Source organism: Rhinatrema bivittatum, chromosome 3 (assembly GCF_901001135.1).
Source record: "Rhinatrema bivittatum chromosome 3, aRhiBiv1.1, whole genome shotgun sequence".
In the NCBI taxonomy this organism is placed as follows: domain Eukaryota; kingdom Metazoa; phylum Chordata; class Amphibia; order Gymnophiona; family Rhinatrematidae; genus Rhinatrema; species Rhinatrema bivittatum.
Window position 1 is genome coordinate 183,226,333 of NC_042617.1, and position 21,540 is coordinate 183,247,872.

At 46.0% G+C, this 21,540-nt stretch overlaps 1 protein-coding gene and 1 non-coding gene across 4 annotated transcripts in view; one reads left to right on the forward strand and one right to left on the reverse strand.

Annotated features, from left to right (window-relative positions):
• The window catches only part of RGS7 (regulator of G protein signaling 7), an 883,903-nt gene that overhangs the window by 462,426 nt on the left and 399,937 nt on the right, over nt 1–21,540 (forward strand). The window lies entirely within an intron of this gene.
• On the reverse strand, nt 7,235–7,308 carry TRNAT-AGU. Its single transcript has one exon. It is a non-coding gene; the product is annotated as a tRNA-Thr (tRNA).

Here is a 21,540-nt window from a genome sequence, read left to right on the forward strand (position 1 = left end):
TTATGCGTCCATCGTTGCCCCGATGACAGCCTTGACCCAGAAAGGCGCGGATCCCATGAACTGGCCTCCGGGAGCGGAGGCCGCCTTTTGTCGCCTCAAGGAGGCGTTCCTGCAGCAACCGTGCCTTCGTCATCCGGATCTGCAGCGGCCGTTTGTCATCGGGGTGGACGCGTCCTCAGAAGGCGTGGGGTCCGTTCTGAGTCAGACTTCCAAAAGTCACAAGTTACGTCCATGTGCCTTCCTCTCCCGTCAGTTCTCTCCGGCAGAGTGGAACTATGCCATTGGCGACAAGGAACTCTTAGCCATGAAGGTGGCTCTAGAATAGTGGCACCCTTGGCTAGAGGGGGCACAACACCAGTTTACAGTTTACATGGACCATAAAAATCTTGAATACCTGCATCGGGCACAACGACTCAACTCTCGACAGGCACGTTGGGCCTTATTCTTCACCCGATTCAATTTTATTCTACGCTACAGATCTGCTGGGAAGAATATCAAGGCCGATGCCTTATCACGTGTATTTGAGTCTACAGAGAATTCTGATGACCCGCAGTTCATCACTGAGCCGTCACGCATCCTGCTGTCCGCCACCACGACCATTCCCCCCGGGAATACTCTGGTTCCGCCGCACTTGCAGAAATAAGTCCTGGCGTGGGTTCATGATTCCCGTTGCTCCGGTCATCCAGGACAATCTCGGACGTTACAGACCCTGCGCCGATACTATTGGTGGCCTAAGGCCAACAAAGATGTCCGGGCTTATGTCGTGTGCTCGTCATAAGAGGATGCCAGGTGCGACACTAGGCTTGCTTCAGCCTTTACCAGCTCCCTCAGAACCATGGACCCATCTAGTGACAGACTTCGTGGTCGATCTGCCGTCATCTAGTGGCAACACGGTCATATGGGTGGTCATCGACCGGTTTAGTAAAATGGCGCACTTTGTACCACTCCCAGGGTTGCTGACTGCACTACAGCTGGCCCAGCTGTTCGTCCAGCACATCTTTAGACTGCATGGTCTACCAAGAAGTATCCTCTCAGACCGAGGCCCTCAATTTACTGCCAGATTCTGGAGGACCCTCTGCCAGAAGTTCGATGTCACCCTGGACTACACTTCCGCTTACCACCCACAGGCCAACAGTCTTGCGGAGAGGACGAACCAAACTTTAAAGCAGTTCCTCCGTATATATGTAAATGAGAAACTGGGCAAGTTTGCTGCTGTGGGCAGAGTTTGCACTCAACTCTCACCTTTCCATGGCTACCAGATTCTCGCCATTCCAGATAGTCTATGGGAAGCAGCCACGCCCGCCACTGCCAGTTCCCATTTCAGTCATGTCTCCGGTAGCCCAACTCTCAGCAGATGAGCTGCACCGCCTGTGGATTTCCACACGACACGCATTGATCAAAGCCGGACAGGTGGCAAAAAGGTATGCCGATCAGCGACAAAGACCATACCCGCCTCTGAGGCCAGGTGAAAAGGTATGGCTGAGCACCCAGTTCATCCGCCTGAAGCTGCCAGCAGCGCAATTGGCCCCCTGATTTATTGGGCCATTTCCCATCATTCGACAAGTTGGTACGGTATCATATCAGCTCCGGCTACCACCTTCACTCAAGATACACAACACGTTTCATGTTTCCCTCTTGAAGCCCCTGGTGTTATCTTGGCCTTCCAGTACACCTCCAACTCCCCAACCTGTTGCCTCCAAAGGCGACCTCACATATCAAGTCCGGGAGGTATTGGACGTGCGGAAGCATAGAAAGAAATGGGAGTATCTGCTTGCCTGGGAGGCCACGAAGAGAACACCTGGGAGCCGTTGGCCAACATACTGGACTGGGGCTTGCTTGAGCAATTCCACAGAGACCATCCGACTAAACCAAGGCCTCCAGGGAGGCGCCCTAAAGAGGGTGGTACTGTTGTGTTCCGCGCCCACGGATGGCCGCGGGCACACCCCCCTACCTGACCGCGATGGTGACCCGCCGCGGCAAGCCTCAGGAGAAGCCCCTGAATTTGTGCCCATCGCTCCGGCGTGGGCCCCTGGGATGGCCGCTGGGTGGGGAGCCGTCCCTGCTCCTCCCTTGCGGCGTTCGGCAGTCTTTCCTCCACGGAGGAAATCCAAGATGGCCGCTGACATCTTTAGGCGCGAGGCCACGACTCCTCTCTGGATTTAAAGGGGCCTGGCCCCTTTAACCACTTACAGCTGTTTCCTATGAGCCTGAGTAGAGGAAGTATATAGGGAGGCTTCCTCTGCTCATTCCTTGACTTGGCAACATCTCTTGTAGCGCTGTTTAAGTCTGCTTGCTTCGGTGAGTCTCTTTGCGCTTTGGATCCTTGTTCCTGGTTCCTGTCTTGTCTTGGTGTTCCTGGTTCCTGACTTCGGATTGGCTAGCAGTGATTCCTGGTGTGTGACTTCTGACTGGCTAGCGGTGATTCCTGGTGTGTGACTTCGGACTGGCAAGCGACGATTCCTTGGCGTGTGACCTCGGACTGGTAAGTGATGACCCTCTGGCACTTGACCTTGGACTTCTTCTGGACCACTGTCTCCAAGGGCCCACCTAAGACCCAGCGGCCAGGGTCCCTATGGGCTCCTACTGGGGGGATCGCGGGCTTCCAGTGGCGAAGACACAGTTCCTCTCCTCGAAGTCACGACTCTTCGTCTGCCTCTACAGTCGCTTTAGTCCCCAGTGCCGAGGGTCAGCTGGTCACTTCTTCTGTTCTGCCTCACCACCCGACGGGAGAGCCTACAGATCCACTTCCTAAGGTATATCATCCTCCCATCGGTCCAAGGTTTCAGAAGCCTGAGCATAACATAAGCTCTGGAATTCGTTGCCAGAGGATATGGTCAGGGCAGTTAGTATAGCTGTGTTTCGAAAAGGTTTGGATAGGTTCCTGGAGGAAAAGTCCATAAACTGCTATTAATCAAGATGACTAAGAGGGAACTTTTAAACATCCGCGTGGGCGCAAATGTACATTCATATGCCAGCTTGTGCCAATGGACGTGGCCATTTTATACCATAAGCACGTATATGTATGTATGTTATAAAATTGACAGTTTGCATGTACATGTGTACGCAATTTTATATGAACTCACGCATGTTGCACAAATGCTACCTCTACCACGAAAGTGGGGGGGGGGGGGGGGGCATTTTGCTAGGCATGCATGCCAATGCAAATACCAGTTTCCCCAGTTCGTTCCCAGTTTACCCTGGTAAAGGATAGGACTTCCTAACTCCCCTAGCTAGATAGCCTCATTTTACCCTATTAGCCCCGACCCTTAAAACCCTGCTGACTAGCCCTGATTTTTTATTTTAAAACTTATATGCTATCCATAACAGAAGCAAAATTACGCGGTAGGGGACCCTGGCACACATTTCAAGTGACCTTCCCGGAAAGCTCATGTCCCGCTCATGCTCCACCCAGATCATGCCCTACCCCACCCCTTTTTTAACTTTTTGATTTGTGTGCATACCAGAAGATACGTGCACACTCGGGCACTTCATAAAATCCACATGCCTATATATCTCCTACTGTCAGCAGACACATTCAACTCAGGTTGGATTGGGGTGGGGGGGTGGGGGGGGTTGTTACATTGTGTTGGGAATGAAGGGTAGCTGGAGAGGGATTGTTGTAGACACCACATCCTGGAGTGGCACAGGACTGTAACAGAGTGAGGATGGGCTGGTGAGGCTGGAGTGCTGGAAAAGGTGCAGACTGGGCTGGAGCACTAGAATAAGGTGAAGGCTGGGCTGGAACACTGGAACTGAGTGCAAATAAGAGTGGAACTGGAACCACAGGAACTGAGTGCTAGTAAGGGTGGAACTGGAACCACAGGAACAGAGTGAGATAAGCACGGAACTGCAACACTGAAGCTGAGTGCTGGTAAGGGTGGTATTTGATCACAGGAACAGAGTGAAGATAAGCGTAGAGCTGGATGCAGGTAAGCGTGGAACTGGAACACTGGAGTTGGGTGCTGGTAAGGGTAGAACTGGAGCATAAGAACAGAGTGAAGGTAAGCATGGAGCTGGATGCAAGTAAGTGTGGAACTAGAACACTAGTGCTGGGACAGGGGCAGACAGGCTAGAACAAGACAGGACAAACCAGGACAAGGATTACACAGAACATGGAACACAGAATGCCCAAAGGCAGCAGTGACAAGAGAGCCCCGAGGGGCAAGGCAGGCAGCACCAAGAAACAGGAAGAGGCTAAGGGAGCCTCAAGCAAGGCCAAGTCAGGGAACAGAGAGGCCTAAGGTAGGCCACAAGGCAGGGAAGGGTCAGAAGACCCGCAGGCCACAGAGCGAGGTTCAGAACAGAAGGACGGATGGCCACAGGACAGGCAAGGAAACCAGGAAACAGAAGGCTAAGAGCCAAGGAACAAGGCTCAAGGAAACTAGAGTCAGAAGGCTCGGAGGCCACGCAGAAAAACAAGGAAAGAAGGCTGCAGAGCGAGAGTGGCTAAAGCTGGGACCCAAGAAGGACTCGATGCCAAAGCAAGGAGACATGGGAGAGGCAAGACTAAATAGGGCTGCAGTGTGGATGTGGTACAAGGCAGAGAGAAGGGCTTGGTCAGCCTGAGAAGTGTGCTCCTGGCGATCCCCTGGTGGAGTGGACGTAGTTCAGCAGGCAAAGACAAAAAACCAAGGACAGGCTGGTAGTTCGGAGCTGAACTCACTGGGGTCCTCTGGTGGAAAGGAGGCCCACAGGGGTTGGAATTGCAACACTTTCATCTGCCAAGGGAGCAACAGACCCTTGCACTGGCCCTTGGTACTTGTAACCTGGATTAGCCACTGTTGGAAACAAGATGCTGGCTTGATGGACCCTATATCTGACCCAGTATGGCAACTTCTTATGTTCTTATGTATACTAAAGTGCACGGGACTTTCAGAGGATTGTTACGATTCTGCTTGTGGGATAGGCCCACAAGCAGCCTCTGACCTCTCCATGGCCAGCTGCTGCCGACATTGTCGTCACCTCTCCTGCGCCTGAGCACTGCCCCCGTCCATCTTTGCAGCTTGGAGGCCGCTGCTATTCTCCACTGCTGCCGCCATTGTGTGCTCTGCCTTGCTTGTGGCCTGGAGGCCACCACCATTGCCACTTCCGCCGATCCTCCTGATTTCCTCTGTGGCCTGGAGCCACCTTCATCGCCTCTCCTGTGCGACTCTTGTGAAGATTTGATGTCCTTTCTCTGCATGTAAAAGTGGTACCTAACCCCTACACTACTACGTAAACCTCACCTCGAGTAATTAGGTGGGCCTCCTAAGTAGCATAAATAGCTAACTACTACAAGTACCTTACAGATTCTCTCTCTCTCTCTCTCTCCTATGCAATTATGGCAAAGTGCAAAATGTTAATGCACTTTGCAGTAATACCTATGCAAAGCACTGAGATTGCAGTAAATAGGCTATTACCATAAAAGTTGCCCTTTTTCATATCACAAACAATATTTACTGCTGTTTGATAAATCTAGCCCTAAGATTGAAAAACAATAGTCTCTTCAGCTTTTAGTCTCTGCACTCTTCTCTTGATGGAGTAAAGGGGTAAATATAGAGTAGATCCCTCCTGCACTTCTGGTAAGGGGATTTCTGCCTCCCAGAAGGCAGAAGACTAAAAATACAAAAATATCACCAAAGTTAGCAGAAAGGCAAAAGTTTTTCTCTGTCTCTTCACCTTGCCAGCCCTGTACTAGGTGCTTACAATGCAGTGTCTCTTCTATTTCTGCTCTAAGCTTGGGGCCTGAACTGTAAGAGCACACCACCACATCTTACTCTCTCAAAACAAAATCCACTCTGCCCTACACTATCCTAGGCTCTAACCCCCTTCTGGATAGGGATGATACCACATCAGTCATCCTCAGAGAGACATGCTGTCTAAATTCAAGGACATGGATCAATGTACCTCAGGGCCACCTACTTGCCGGGAGTGAACAATGTGTTGGCAGACAAGCTGAGTTGCACCTTTCAGCCGCATGAGTGGTCTCTCAACCCCACAGTAGCGAACTCAATATTCCAATGTTGGGGTTATCATCAAGTAGACCTCTTTGCGTCACCTCAAACCGCAAAGTAGAGAACTTTTGCTCTCTCACTCGCAGCCAACACTCACAGCCAAGAGACACATTCTCCCTCTCATGGGCCGCCGGTCTCCTAAATGCATTCCATCCACTTCCACTTCTCCCGAAGACTCTCGTGAAGTTTCGTCAGGACAAGGGAACCATGATCCTCATAGCTCCTCACTGGGCACGCCAAGTGTGGTTTCCGATTCTTCAGGATCTCTCCATTCGCAGGCATATTCCCTTGGGGAAGGACCCGCTTCTGATCACCCAGATCAACTGGTGGTCTACACCACCCCAATCTTCAGGCCTTGTCCCTGACTGCCTAGATGTTGAAAGGCTAATTCTTCAGCCACTCAACCTTTTGGAGCCAGTTTCCCATGTCCTGATTACTTCGCGGAAGCCTTCCACGAGAAAATCTTATTTTTACAAATGGAACAGGTTTAAGTCATGGTGTTGCTCACTGTCACTTGATCCTTTTACCTGTTCCACCACAAAGTTTCTAGACTATCTCTGGCACTTATCAGAGTCAGGTCTAAAAACTTCTTCCATCAGGATGCATGTCAGTACAGTAGCCGCCTTCCATAAAGGTGTTGGGCATGTACCCATTTCTGTACAGCCCATTGTGACACGCTTTTTGAAGGGCTTGCTCCACTTCAAGCCTCCACTGTGCCCTCCAGCCCCTTCTTGGGACCTCAACCTGGTTTTGGGTTGGCTCATGAAACCACCATTCGAGCCTCTCCAATACTATGATCTTCGATATCTCACATGGAAAGTGATTTTTCTTTTGGCAATCACATCCGCTTGCAGAGTTAGTGAGTTACAGGCCCTAGTTACCTATCTGCCTTACACTAAACATCTGCACAACCAGGTAGTATTCCGCACTCACCTTTCTCCTCTCTTTGGCAGGAGGCAGAGTGGATGTCTGCCTGAGTGACATTACATAAATTCAAGTCGAAATAGATAGTCAATGGAAGAGTTAATCAAACTGGAGAAAGTAGTTCTCTGTAGGATGTGATTCAGTGGGCTGAGGCAGAGGGAAGAACTCTTGTCATCTCAATAATTGACATGGGAAATCTCTTCAGAGATTTCATAGATGTACACAAAGAACAGTTGTAGAGATTATAAATAATTAACTTCTCTACAAGCCTTGCAATCACTCATAGAAGTGAAATCGTTAGTACATTTTGTAAAGTAAGACACTGCTGGGATTTGAACGCAGGATTTCCTGTTTACTAGACAGGCACTTTTACCAACTAAGCCACAGCACCTGCTGCTCTTTGGAGGCTGCGGAGCCAACTGCTCATATGCATGGGGATTCCTCTTTATTAGCTTTGCTAGTCAGAGCTAAAAAAAGATATAAACAAAAAATAATAGTGACAACAACATCAAGAGGATTACAAAGAGATTGAGAATCTGCCAACAGATATGGACCATAAAGCCCATCTGGGATGCCCACTTTTCTGCTGAATGCCGAACCACCCAGATGGGTACAGTGGAACGCTGTCTTACCCGTTGCTTTCCTTTGAAGACTGTGTAGCTTTCTGAGTTAGTAAAGCTCATAGTATGAGAAAAGACCCAATGAAACGCTGATGTTTCCTGTACCCAGCACAAAACGGATTTAGAGAATATTTTAGTACAGAGACCCTTTTAACTTCACTACAAGATATCATCCTAAGAGGAACCGATAACAGCCAGTTTTACTTCCTGATCTTACTAGACATCTCAGCAGCCTTTGATACAGTTAATCATAATATCCTCCTTGATAGATTAAACAAAATAGGCATTAAAGACTCAGCGCTCAAATGGTTTAGCTCCTACCTAACAAATAGAACCTTCAAAGTAAAATTTCTTGACAAAGAGCCACATCCTATCGATCTCAACTTCGGAGTACCCAAGGGATGCTCTCTATCCTCTACAGTATTTAAAATCTATATGCTCCCTTTATGCAGAATTCTATCAGGCCTCGGTCTATCACATTTTATCTATGCCGATGACATTCAAATTTTAATACCGATCCAAAAATCCGTTGACCAAACTCTTAAGCTCTGGGACATATACCAATCCACCATTGAAAAGGTATTAACCCAAATGAATCTTTCCCTAAATACTAAAACAACTGAAATCCTATACATCTCACCTAAATTAATCAAGACAAAAGAGCTTGTAATTCAAGAAGCGGCCAAAAACTACCCCATCTCCCTAGAAGTACGAGATCTAGGGATTCTTATAGATTGCGAATTCTCTATGAAATCCTGTGTTAAAAAAATCATTAGCGATGGTTACTTCAAATTAAACATACTCAAAAGATTAAAACCCCTCCTATTCCCAAAAGACTTTAGAACTGTCTTACAGGCACTTGTCTTATCAAGATTAGACTACTGTAACTCACTATTCTTAGGCCTTCCCACAAATATCACAAGTCCATTGCAACTTCTGCAGAACTCTGCAGCTAGGCTCTTGACAGGTACTAGAAGATCCGAACATATCACCCCAATATTAAAAGAACTTCATTGGCTGCCGGTCAAAATACAGGGCCCAGCATAAAATCTTATCACTAATTCACAAAACCCTCTACAATGAAAAAATTGAATGGCTAACCTCTTCACTTCACTACCACACCCCCTCAAGAATCACCAGATCAACTGGAACAGGGATGCTACCAATTCCTTCCCCCAAAATTGCCCACCTAAAAAATGTAAGAGAAAGAACTATCTCTATTGCTGGACCCCTACTATGGAACTCTATTCCGCAGGAATTACGATTAGAAGCTGGCATAAAATCATTTAAAAAGGGGATTAAAACTTGGCTTTTTAAACAAGCCTACCAAGAGCTGTTAGCATAACTATCTCACACTTCTGATTTTATACCAAGGTAAGGTATTATTATTATTGTAACTTTTTTTCCAATTTCGCTCCCTCTGCTTCCTTTGTTTTATGTAAACCGATGTGATGCCCATACGAACTTTGGTATATAAAAGTGTTTAAACAAATAAATACATAATTTTATTTTTATTATACTGTCTCTACCCTAACTATACTACTTCTCTAAGGGGGTAATTTTCAAAAGGAGTTACATGCGTAAATATAGCTACTATTGTAGCAATTTTCAAAAGCTATTTACTCAAGTAGAGTGCACTTATGTGAGTAAATCCTATAGACAAGTCAATGGCATATATTGTAGCAATTTTCAAAAACCCACTTACTCAAGTAAAGTGAATTTACTCCAGTAAACCTGGTTTTTACTCGAGTAAATGCTTTTTAAAATCAGGCCCTAAGTGTTTAAATTTTGATTATTTAGCCTACTATTTAGTTTACTATGTTAATTATTTATATTATGAAACAATTTATTTACTTCCTTTCTTATTTGGAAATGCAAATAATTTTAAATGATTATTTGTATCTACTGTAAACCGATTTAATATGCTTGCATGAAAAATCGATATATAAGAATTACTAAATAATTAAATAAATAAATGTCTAGTTTCCTATTAAGTTGCAATTTGTACTTGCTTCTGCTTTTTACTATAATTCCTTCCAATTTTCTTGCACGTGTATTTTCTATATTCCACCAAGGCACATAACTCAGAACAAATTGTCAAGTTGCCAAGGGTCCATCAATCCCAGAATTCTGTTTCCAACAGTGCCATGGCAACTTCAGTAGTGCACCTACGCTCGGTGCTGCTTCCTGATATTTGCAGGGCTGCTACCTGGAGTTCTCTCCATACCTTTACAGCCCATTATTGCTTAGACAAGGCTGGAAGACAAGATTCCATCTTAGGCCAGTCTGTCTTGCACAACCTTTTTGCAACTTGATGTACCAACACCCTTCCACCTGCCCATTAGGGTTCAGGATGACCTCTACCAAATTTCCACCCCAATTGTTGTGCTTGTTGCATGTCTTTGGATACATTTGGTGCATACTCGGACATCCTCAGCTCGCTACTCACCCATATGTGAGGACTACCATCCTGCTTGTCCTGTGAGAAAGCAAATGTTGCTTACCTGTAACAGGTGTTCTCACAGGACAGCAGGATGCTAGTCCTCACGAAACCCGCCCGCCACCCCGCGGTGTTGGGTTCGTTACTTTTTTTTCTTAATTATTTTTTCGGCACTTCTTGTAGCTTTAAACAAGACTGAAGGGGGAACCCTGCTGGCTGCAGGTTTAGTGCCATGCTGGGCATGCCCAGTAGGTGCCAGTCAAAGTCCTAGAAACTTTGACAAAAGTGTTCTGTGATTGGGCTCCATCCTGTGATGTCACCCATATGTGAGGACTAACATCCTGCTGTTCTGTGAGAACACCTGTTACAGGTAAGCAACATTTGCTCGCTCCTAAGAGACTGAGCTAAGAATTCTAAACTTTGCACAGAGAGTATGTTAGTAGAGGAGGGAGAAGATTTATTTCCTTACCTTTTGTCACTAATCCAGTATCTCATCTTAATTGCTTCAGCCTTTCAGCTGAAGTCAAGCACTAACCCTTGCTGCCAGATACAGCCCATGAGATGGGCTGAGAAAGAGAAGCAGATGAACCATGGTCCTTCTGTAAGATACTGAAACTAGGCTCGCTTTCTGTTTAGTACCAAGTAAAACATGTAGCGAAGCTCCCCAGGAGAGAGGGAGAGAGACCTTCCACATAATGCAGTGCTCATCTATTTGGTTTGTCATCTAGTTAGCACTACCATCAAAAGAGACTTCTTCATTTTCTTGATTGTTTTTCTTTCCCACACAATTTTGTGTTTTGGGCAGAGTGCACCCTTTAGAAACTGGTGACAATGGAGTGGATCTGTCCTCCCCCCCACCCCTTTTTGAGTACTCATAGGCAAAGACAATTCCTGAAAGTTGTGTGCTTCACTTCTTCCTCCCCCCCCAAAACTTTCTCTGTTAATGTTCCTTTATTTATTTATTTATTTATTTTACTAGCCATATGATTATTTTTTGTCCTGGCTAACAGGCCATATCCAGTGTTATTTTTGCATTGCTTGATTTAAAATAAGAAAACTGCCAGTTTAAATTATACTTCACTACTGTACTTTTCCCATTTAATGTTCTTATTGTATTTACTGTCTACTTACACAGTACTAGTAAAAGGGTTAATTACTGTTTTATTCTGGTGTGATGATTGTGGTGTCACAAGTGAGAGGTTGTTTGGGAAGAGCACATAATTTGGGGACCCTGTCTCATCCCCCACTCAGGCAATGAACCCGAAGATAAATCTTATTAGTAAATATAACTTCTCATGTGGTACTCCCCACCCCAATCATAGGGGTAATTTATAATCTGGACTGGGGGGGGAGGGCACAGTTATAATCTCTCTGACCAAAGTGTCATTTTCCTGATGAATGGTATGCTGAAGATCATGCTTCTGCAAACTGTACTCCAAATTGATTTATGTTAGCAAAGTGAGATATTCTTGTGACATAAATTTGTAGCTTCTGTAAGTGGACTTAAGCTTGCTCACAGCTTGTTCGCCTGCTATGCTTGTAATTTAATACATATCACTCTGAATCTTTTTCTACTCTTTGTCCACTTTCTCATAATAGTGGTCTTTGCCACTACCGTATTACCGTATTATAGTTTTCTCTGGCTTTCTGTGTGAGAGTCACAATCTACTTTAGCCTTTCACTTTCCTGAATTTGCTGAGGTTAGATTTCAGGCTCTGTGTTTTTTTGAGTCAAAATAGTGATATCTGTGTGCTTAGATCCTGTCATGATACACTGCTTATGAGTCAGTAGCACTAGTTACAGCCTTAAAAGTGAATATCTTGCAGCATGGATGAATACTGACAAAATTCAGATGGCACTGGTTAGAGTCTTGTTATGGATCAGTGGGATACTGTCTAAGAAGTCACTATGGTCAGTGGAACAGCATGTCTGGAGCCAGTGCTCAGCTCCTGGATTTAACTGTATGTCTAAAGTATGGCCATGAGGAGAAGTCTTGCTGTAGGACATAGCCACAGGAGTGAATTTACTGTGGCATCCACTGGGTTGCTACTTCTGTATTAACCCTAGGTTTTAGCCCTCTCTTTACTATTCTTTCCTCATTCTATGTTCCCTATGGGGTCGATTTTAAAAGGCGCATGTGTGCATCCATATGCACATTGTTCCCGGTGCTTGCACATGGATGTGCTGATTTTATAATATGCACGCGTCACCCTGTGCATGTTATAAAATACAGTTTCCGCGTACACATGCTCACCGGATTTTCATATCCATGTGCGCATGTGCGGGCGGGTGGCCTTCCCCGCGCGTGCAGGGGGGGGGGGATTTTAGAAAAATATGCGCAGCGACATGATCGGGTCTAGACCGGTTTCCTAACCCTATCCCTATCCTTTCTCCCTCTTCCCCTCTCCTCCCCGACCCCTAAACCTATCTATCCTAGCTAGCCTCAAATTTTGTTTTTCTACTTACTTCGGAGGAGAAGTAAACTCCATGCTCCAGCCGGCTGCTGGCGTAAGCTTTTCCAGCACAGCGTCTAATGGCACTGTCCCGGCCCCACCCTTTCTTCAGGCCCAGCACTTGTGCGCATATCAGGGGTTACGCTCGTGGCTGGACCCTTTCAAAAATGTGCATGGCTCGCGTAGGGCCCAACCACACACATAACCTCCTAATTTTACGCGTGCCGGGCTTTTAAAATTTGGGCTTATGTGCATAGGGTTGCCAACTGGCTCCAGATTTTCAGGACAGCTGATCCAATCCTGGTTTTACTTCCCTGCATGCAGGTACTTATAGTCTTGTTTTTCTTAGGGAATGCAATAGGGAATTCAGAATAAGTCCCAACATGCAATGGGGTAAAACCAGGACTGGATCAACCTGTCTTGAAAATCTGGAGCCAGTTGCCCACCCTATATATGCATCTATAAAAATAGCATAACTAAACTTTTATGTGGCAGACAGCAAAGGGTACTTATTCAACTCCAAACTTTATTTAAAAGTAAAACAGGTAAACAGAGTGATACTGTGAATAAACTGGAGAAAACAGCAACCAAAGCAGTCTGTGTCACAGAAAATAAAGATATGCAAAAGGGAATTCTGCAAGGCTAGGGTAGATCAGCTACAGAAGCGCACAGGCTAAGAACTGACTGTACACCTGAAGAAACAGTTGTCAGTATAAGAGAAAACAAAGAAACTTTGTGCAGAATAAAATGCGTGAACAGCAGTAGCAACAGAAACAGAAAAGGTTGCTGTGAAAGCAGGATGACAGGAAAAGAACAGGAAAGCACCTTTGGAAACAGGACACTAGGAGATTTCAAATAGAAAAAAATAATTGAAGTCCCCTCCCTAGGAATTTATATTACAATGGTGCCTTGTGCACTGGCTTCAAGGAGAAGACAAAGCTAAAGTCAATAAGCAGAACTAGTGCATGTGGATAGTTATGTTTTGTCAGGACTGATTGTTGTAAAGTAGCCTTTTCCTGGAGAAAACAGCAACCAAAGTAGTCTGTGTCACAGAAAATAAAGATATGCAAAAGGGAATTCTGCAAGGCTAGGGTAGATTAGCTACAGAAGCGCACAGGCTAAGAACTGACTGTACACCTGAAGAAACAGCAGAAGTATTGAACATACAGACAAACCACCAGTTGTCAGTATAAGAGAAAACAAAGAAACTTTGTGCAGAATAAAATGCGTGAATAGCAGTAGCAACAGAAACAGAAAAGGTTGCTGTGAAAGCAGGATGACAGGAAAAGAACAGGAAAGCACCTTTGGAAACAGGACACTAGGAGATTTCAAATAGAAAAAAATAATTGACATCCCCTCCCTAGGAATTTATATTACAATGGTGCCTTGTGCACTGGCTTCAAGGAGAAGACAAAGCTAAAGTCAATAAGCAGAACTAGTGCATGTGGATAGTTATGTTTTGTCAGGACTGATTGTTGTAAAGTAGCCTTTTCCTCCCCCCCCCCCCCCAAGAGATGGTTATCTGAAGGAGAGAAAATTGGCATCAGTGTGAATGCAGTGAACACTGACAGACCATTTTGCTATGGAACTGTATATATAGTCTTCCAGCTAGAAAGTCTGGCAGACAAGGAAACAATTTAGTGAAACCAGCTTTTCCCTGAATGAAGATCATAACATCTGAAAATTTACTTTTCCTTCTAACCACAGCCTGGAATGGAAGAATAGCCTAATGGTAAGAGCAGTGATCTATAAACCAGGAAAACTATTCTTCAAATCTCATTGATGCTCCTTGTGACTTTGGTCAGTTTACTTCACAATGCATTGCCTCAGATACAAATTTAGATCATGAGCCGGACAGGAAAATACCTACAGTCCCTGAATATACCGTAATTCACCTTGAAGTGTCAAAAAGTGTAATATAAAAACAATAGAGAGAGTGGTGCTCTAATCAGAATCAGTTCCCTACTTAGTTTGCATGGACTATAGAACACTGGACCAGATTTTACTAGGTACGCTCGGGCGTAGATTTGTGCGTGCAACCCGGCGTACACAAATCTACGCCCGATTTTATAACATGTGCTCGCATGTTATAAAATCCGGGGTCGGCGCGCTCAAGGGGGTACACACATGAAACTTGCGTGCGCCGAGCCCTAGGGGAGCCCCGATGGCTTTCCCTGTTCTCTCCGAGTCCGCTCCGAAATCAGAGAGGCCTCGGAGGGAACTTTCTTTCCGTCCGCCCCCCCCCCCCCCCCGCACTTTCCCCTCCCTTCCCCTATCTAAACCAGCCCCTCACCTTTGTTAAATAAGTTGTGCCTGCCTCTGGGCAGGCATAGGTTGCGTGTGCCGGCTGATTGCCGGCACGCGATTCCCTGGCACAGCCGCTATGCCGGAGGCCTTGGTCCCGCCCCACCCCCGTACCTCCCCGCCCACTCCCTGCCCCTTTTTTCAAGCCCCAGGACATATGCGTGTCCCGGGGCTTGCGCGCGTTACCGGGCCTATGCAAAATAGGCTCGGCGCATGCAGGAGCAGGTTTAAAAGGGTTATGTGTGTAACCCTTTTAAAACCTGCCCCACTGTGTTTTTGGTGCCAGAAATGAAAGCAGCTGCAGAGGAGAACAGAGTTAGTTTACTACTGGCTTAGGACATCTAACAGAGACTGTGAGGAGTGAAGAAAGAAAGGCAGCTAGCCAGGTCGCCATAGAGACCGTCTTGGAGGAGAGCTGCAGTGCAGTATAGCATGGATCAATCATTGCTGTTTGGTGTTTGGCTTTCATTGCTTCAAAGTTGTTTACCTGCTCTTGCTATTAGTAATCAAGATGGGTAAACACACAGAAAGAAAAGATCAGTAGGCATCCTATTGGAGACAATGGGAAGGGAAGAGAAAAACTCCAAGCACTATTGAAGGGAAGTGGACAGAACTGCTCAGAGTAGCCTCTCCTGCTTTGATAACTTACTACAGAGAGAGAGACTTTGTTTTTTTTTGGGATGTTTTTGAGCTCAGTATCTCATATATGTGGATTCAAGCATAATTACGCTGTGGAGGATGGGATGGGGGGCAAGGACTAGAAAACAAGGGCTACTGCAGCTCTTGCCATACACCAGCCAAAGGAAATAGAAGTTTACTCCTTCAGTATAGGAGATGCTGAGATGTCCCAATTCAAGCAGAGAGGAGTTGTCGGTTATGTAAGGGAACCAAACCTATCATTATAAATGTGCATAGTTTGGACATCTACAAGTAAAAATGACTCTGATAATTAGGATGTTGGCTCTCTCATTTATGCATTCAATTGTTCAGGAGTGACAATATCCTGTTTTCCTTTCTTACTGGCTGTACTTATTCATATGTTTTTATTTGTTCTAACATAAAATTTTCCTGTTTTTTAATCCAGCAACTCTTTATTTAATGTTCCATACTATGTTTTGTTTTCATGTTACTTAAATATCCTGTCAAGTAAAAGTTATTCATATATGCCAAGTGTGTTTTCTTTGTCTGCAGTGGGGTCCAGGCACCACAAACAGATACTTCAGGTTGTTAAAGATTGAGTGCAGGGGCACTGTCCATCCCAGATTAATTACAAACCCACAAACCACTGAATCTGTAATTTATATTGGGACCCAGTGGGTTTCTTATGTGCCAATTTCTCTTTCCTTGGTGGCAGTTATACTGAATTACCTGAAGAGATGCTACATAAACTATGCATGCTGGGGGAAAGATGGCTACCGAGGCATAGTCCCGCTTAAGACACCGGAGGAATTGCTGTCCATTTTCCTCTGAATTTGTCATCCTCTTTCAAAATTATGCCTCATACAAAGCGAAAGGGGCGGCTAAGAGGTGAGAATTCCAGCTCATCCATAGCTGACCCCCGATAGCCTGCAATCCCCGGTTTCTTCGCGGCAGTTACACCCGCTACACCTTCAGTACCGGAGAGCTCGGTTGTTGGGGGACGGCTAAGGAGCATGTGCCATCCCCCTTGACCCTGGACACAACTTTGAGCCCCGGATCACTGTGCAAACCCGCTCACCCCGGAAGCATCATACCTCCCTGCCCTGCCTCGGAGCAGACAGGGGTGGTCATGGCGTTGGCCAGGATCGGTGGCTTCGGAGACGAGCGTGTTGAGGCTCCAGGAGAAGGCAGAGAGGAACATCGGAGGGAGGAAGGAAGCCTCGGAGAGATGTTAAACCCTATGGGGCGGATTTTAAATGCCCTGCGCGCGTAAATTCGGGCGGATTTACGCGCGCAGGGCCCTCGCGCGCCGGTGAGCCTATTTTGCATAGGCTGCCGGCACGCACAGAGCCCGGGGACGTGTGTAAGTCCCGGGGTTTTTAAAAAGGGGCGGGAGGGGGCATGTCGGGGGCGTGGCCGAATGACACAGCGTTTCGGGGCGTGACGCGGCGTTTTGGGGGCGGCGACGCGGGCGTGGTTTCGGCCCGGGGGCGTGGCCGCGGCCTCCGGACCAGCCCCCGGGACCGGAACACGGAGCGGGGCAGCCGGCCGACGCGCGCAGATTTATGTCTGCTTTTCGCAGGCGTAAATCGTGCGATAAAGGTAAGGGGGGGTTTAGATAGGGCCGGGGGGGTGGGTTAGGTAGGGGAAGGGAGGGGAAGGTGGGGGGAGGGCGAAGGAAAATTCCCTCCAAGGCCGCTCCTTTGCTCGCCGACCCCGGATTTTATAAGATATGCGCGGCTACGCGCATATCTTATAAAATCCAGCGTACTTTTGTTTGCGCCTGGTGCGCAAACAAAGTACGCGATCGCGCAATTTTTAAAAATCTACCCTTATGGGTGCATCCACACCGTTGGTTCAAGAAGCAGCTGGATTGTCAGCGGAACAAGGTAGAGGGTTGAGCGGGGGAACTGCTGAGGACAAGGGAGTGGAACAGCTTAGAGCTCTTTCTATGAGTCCTTTAACAGCTAGACCTGATGTAATGTCTTTGGAAGGGATATGGACAATACTGAGTGCTATATAAAGTTCTATTAAAAGTTTATCTAAAGTGACTGTGGAAATTCAAAACCAGGCTGTTAAAAATAATATCTTGATAACCAACTTCTCTGATAAAGCACAAGATCTTGAAAGAAGAATGGTTTTAATAAGAACATAAGAACATAAGAAAATGCCATACTGGGTCAGACCAAGGGTCCATCCAGCCCAGCATCCTGTTTCCAACAGTGGCCAATCCAGGCCATAAGAACCTGGCAAGTACCCAAAAACTAAGTCTATTCCATGTTACCATTGCTAATGGCAGTGGATATTCTCTAAGTGAACTTAATAGCAGGTAATGGACTTCTCCAAGAACTTATCCAATCCTTTTTTAAACACAGCTATACTAACTGCACTAACCACATTCTCTGGCAACAAATTCCAGAGTTTAATTGTGCGTTGAGTAAAAAAGAACTTTCTCCGATTAGTTTTAAATGTGCCCCATGCTAACTTCATGGAGTGCCCCCTAGTCTTTCTACTATCCGAAAGAGTAAATAACCGATTCACATCTACCCGTTCTAGACCTCTCATGATTTTAAACATTCTGCTTAGCAGAAGCTAAGCAAAATAAATTGATTGAATCAGAACGAATTATATCAAAAAGATTAGAAACAATTGAGAATGCTTTAAGGGCTCACAACCTATGTATATTGAACTTTCCAGTAATTAAATCTATATCCCCACTGGAATTATTTAAATTATATATGAAGAAAAATTTGAAAATTCCTGACTCGGCCTTAACAGTGGTAACGAAAGCATTTTACCTACAACAAAGTACTCAGATAGAAGAACAAATTCCTTCGTTGGATCTTACGGATATATTAGAAATGTCCTCTGATCCTGTATAATAGTGGATTCACAAACATTGTGACCTCAGCCCTGCAGGCGTGTGATTAGTCCTGCTACAATTTATTGCTCCTGAAGCAGCTGTCGACCAAAGAGCGAAACTCGGACAGTGTCGGGCAAATTTCAATAAAGGGCTTTTGTATATACACCGATCTTTGCTTCTTTTACTGCTATACAGCTAACTGGATCGGCTTCCAATTTGTTTTCTGGGTCCATCATTTTAGATAGTACATTATCTTTTAAACCTCAAGTTAAATATGTTATCAAGCAGAGTTTCTTTGCATTTTTGTAGGCCTGAAAAAACTGTTGCATGCTTCAGAATTTCGTACTGTTTTACAAGCATGCATTTTTCCTATTTTCAGTTATTATAACAGTCTTAATACCGGTCTTCCTTCCTCAACATTGCGCCCTTTACAGTTATTGTTAAACTCAGCCTCTTGTCTTATCACTGGCCTGAGGCATTCTGTCCATATAACCCCGACCTTGATTGAGTTACACTGGTTTTCAATTCACGAAATAATTCAATTTAAACTTGCTGTGACCATCTTCAAATTACTTAATGTCAATACTGTCCATGGGCAAATGCAATTTTGAAATTTTATAAACCTTCAAGAATGTTGCGTTCCTCTCAGCGAGGTCTACTAGATGTTCAGTCCTCCGGATTCTGGATGTCTCCTCTTCCAGCGCTCCGTCAGGCCTTCGTTGTTTGTTTCAGCTTGGTGTCCGCTGTCTTGCAAGTCCTGATGTTTCCTGTTGTTCCTTGATGTTTGTTCCTGATCCTGATGTTCCAACCCTGCTTCAGACTGCCGATGTGCAGTATCCTGCTTCAGACTGCCGGTGTGCAGTACCTCGCTTTAGACTGCCGGTGTGCAGTACCTTACCCTGGACTGATTGTGCAGCACTTTTCCTTTCCTGCGCTGGTCCCATTCCTGCGGGTGTAGGATAGGGTGGTCCGTGACCAGACCAGTGGTACTGGCTGTGTAGGGCGCCCTGAGGGACCGTGCCAACATCTGAACCTCCCAAGCTCCTGAGTCTATGTCTACATTCTACAGTCCCTGAGTCCTTGTCTTCAGTTCCTGAGCCTGTGTTTGTTTTTGTCCTGCGCTGGTTCCGCTCCCACGGATGTAGGACAGGGTGGTGGAGTGGTACTGGCTGTGTAGGGCACCCTGAGGGACCGTGCTACTGTCTGAACCTTCTATATTCCGGAGTCTACGTTTACAGTCTATGGTTCCCGAGTCTTCGTCGTTTGTTTTTGAACCTTCGTCTGCCCACGCCCTGAGTCTGGCCTGCTGCCTCTTGCCATCCCAGCAGCAGGTCTGAAAGGGCCGGGAACGGTCGGAGGACTGTTCATCACCAACACCCCATAGTTGGTTCCAGAGGCATGCAGGTTCGGCTGGGGGTCGAGCTGTCTCTCGCCACCCACGCTACACCTACCCTTGGCATGGGATCGTGCCAGGGGCCCAAGGGCACACTCCCTCTAAGGGGGACCGCTCTCCCAGCACTCCCTGTAACACTACTGGTGACGTATGCACAGCCCCGAAGAGCGGAGGAGTGCTGGCAGTCTCAGTATAGCACGTAGATGCGACCCTGAGGAGCGGGGAAGCTCTGGCAGTTTCTTGAGAGACACGAGAGTGCGGCCCCGAGGAAGTGGGGAGGCGCAGACAGTCTCGTACAGGACACAGGCACAACCCCGAGGAGCGGGGGAACCCTGTTGTAGAACTCACGGATTGCAGAGGTGTTCCAGGGGTAGTCCCGAGGAGCGGGAGGCGTTGCAGGGTAGGTAGGACCCAGGAGACGTAGAGCCAGCCCGAGGAGAGGGGTAGACTAGGAGAGCGAGTCCCAGAGGCGCACACTGCCCCTGAGGAGCGGGTACCAGACAGAGTCCAAGTCCACAAGTCTGATAGTGTAGTCACAGGAACACAAAGGCAGTAGTTGAAGAGACATACGAAACTTGTTGCCAAGTTGGCTAGCTGAGGGCGAAGATGGAGCTTAAATACACAGGTCCGATGACATCAAACAGGGACGCCCCCGGGGTTCCCGCCAAAGAGGCTTCAAAGGAGGGCCTGGTGGCACGCGCATGTGCCTAGGAAGGCCCGAAATCGACGTGGGTGGTGTCGGCATCCAGGCCGCCATGAGGAGTCCCGAGGTGGAGGTTGGCCCGAGCTGCGAGCAGACCCGGGGAGGGCAGGAGAGCAGTGCAGGAAGTAAGTAAACGCGGTCACAGCCGTTAGTGACCGACGGGCTAACACATTTATAAAATAGCTTATCTGCATGTACATGCTACTTACATACATATATGCTATTTTAATGCGTGAAACCACTGAAAATGTACTTCTAAGGTTTCAGTCCCTCTGATCCACTGCTCTGGGTGCAATCATGTTCAGAATAGTGTCACAAATTACTTCACACATATTGCATCTAACTGGTTTATTTTGGCTATGATGTCAGAATGAGATGGCACATACTATGAACCAATCAAATAATCAGATACTATTGTATATGCAAGTTATTCTAGCACACTGTTCTGAGCATGTTTGTTCTTAGGGATGTAAAGAGTTGTGGAGGAGTTAATTTCAGAAACAATAGCATGAAAGAAATATTTTAATAGCTTTACAGTAAGAATCATTAATTGACATCCAAGTTATGAGGCATTTCTCAACATATCCCTGTTTTCATCACGTTGTTCTACACTCTAAATCATTTCTAGAAGATGAGATGAGTTGAAAGTATATGGATAATAGATTATATTAAAGTAGCTGATACAAGTAGGTATAGAAAGCCAGAATCTGAAATTCCCTCTATCTACTACTCTGAATAATCAAGAAATAAAAGTTAAATATAAATGTCTGATCTATCCTTCTCATAGCAAGCCAGTCATGTGAATGAGTAAGGACAATTACTTAAGGCAAATATAATAAAATGTATTTACTGCCATAATTTAAAGTTGTATTCACTATCCAGTAGCATTGTGACAGTGAAAAATGTAAGGCTGAAATGGATTAAGGTTATTTAAGGTGGGCCTTGTATTACGTTGAATTATTTCCTATCTTTGATTGATTTGACTAGAAAGTGCACATTAATGGAACATTGGCAAGCAAACTGAATACTTTCTTTCACATGTGCATCAAAGACAGTTCATTTGATATTACTAAATCTACTGTAGTAACCATGGCAGCTTAAGTCACATGGAAATTAAAGGTATATTTACTCTTTATTTCTGAAATGCACCTGAAGAGCACTATCATCTTCACGAACAACACAGGATTGTGTAGCAAAGTGGTACATAC